Here is a 1,639-nt window from a genome sequence, read left to right on the forward strand (position 1 = left end):
GAGGGCGGAGAAGAGCTGCACGCCGCAGTCTGCACTGTGCTGCGTCCGCAGTGACCGCTCCCAGGAGTCCCGTGTGGCTCCGATGCTCCCTGCAGCTTTCGTGACTGCTCTCCTCAGTCTCGGAGGAACTGCGGAGCCTGTGGACTCGCTGTTCGTCCCCTGTGCATTTGTCCTCTCCCCAGCCTCAGCTTTTGCCCCTTTCTGTCCTTTTCTCCGCTCTACCGCACAGAGCACCGACACCCAAGTCGCTGAATTCTGGACTCTTTCTACCTTCTGACAAGAGCAGTTTCCCGCGGATTCCTGACACCTGCGCCCTTTCCAGGAGCCACGTCCACCTTGGCCTGCACTAAGCACCTCTCCAGTTCCCCTATTCATTCTGAATTCTAGTTTTCTGTACCCTCATATGGAGTATAAACTGTTGTAGATTTTGTGTTACAATTCTTCAGTATCCCCACTAGTTTGTAAATTAATTAATGCCAAAAATATATTGCCAAATTGATATCAAAATTAACATCTAGAGGAATTAGTAAAAAGTGTCGTTTTTGTGATTTAGTTTGGTAAGCAACACACATTAAAGCTAATTAACGAGAGAGCTTTTGAATTTGGGATTGGAAAGAGAAAATTATGTATCTGAGGAGTAAGTTTCTACTGAGACTCTTAGAAAAACAAAATCTGAGGTTATGCAGTAGCCCACATGTTGTAGTTAGACTTTCATGCCCACAGAGGTTTGCAGGCTATATTTTAGAGAACAAAGAGCTGGAGCTAAGAAATGTAGTGATCATTAATCCTAGGGCCAGAAGACTCCTGAAACCTGTATGGTAGAGTATGACATAGATAAAGAATGCATCTTCATATTTATATCATTTGAATCAATTATGCATAAGCAATTAAACAGCAATTATCTGATTAACCAATTAATATGTAAGCATGTTTTTTAAATTATGTGATGAAGATCTTTCTCCAATGATAATGTCCTCATTTGTCTTCTGAGCTCACATCATCACATAGATTGAACCCTGCCATCAGAGTTGTTCTTTCAAATACAAGCAACTGACAGATAGTCACACCTCTCAGCAATGAGCTGGAATTGCCTTTCAGGCGTGGACTTGACATCTGTGTGTTTTATCCTCTGACACCAGTCCACATCCCCACTTTAATTGTAGAGTATCCCCACCTGTGTCCTCAGCATAAGGCTGGGCTTGCAGCTATGGACAGGTGGGAATAACTGGACAGAGAGGACCAGGGCAAGTTCCCTTGAAGAGTGAGGGGAAGAGAATCTCCTGCACTCAGTGCACCTGTATTCATGAACACTTCTGCACGTCCCATGTATAAATATGGGATTCAGCCTGGGTGGTGGATGCATGAATATCTGTTACACTAGCTTATATATTCAATGTGTTCCCATAGCTTCCAAATTACTTAGGGCCCTCCTGGGCCTCACACATCGGGGAAGCAGGGACATGGGAGACCCTCAGATCCTGACTTCCTGAGAGTCACAGTGGGCTGAGGCTCAGTGTCTCTGCCCTGCTTTCTCCTGGAGAAAAGACCCAAGGACTTGAACCCAGCAACCAAGTGAGCCGGTGTCTATCTGTGTCTAACCAGCTGCTTCCTGTCTTTCAGAAGCCTTGTTTCCCCGGGT

This window comes from Chinchilla lanigera, unplaced genomic scaffold (assembly GCF_000276665.1).
Source record: "Chinchilla lanigera isolate Chin_1 unplaced genomic scaffold, ChiLan1.0 scaffold00212, whole genome shotgun sequence".
Taxonomy (NCBI): domain Eukaryota; kingdom Metazoa; phylum Chordata; class Mammalia; order Rodentia; family Chinchillidae; genus Chinchilla; species Chinchilla lanigera.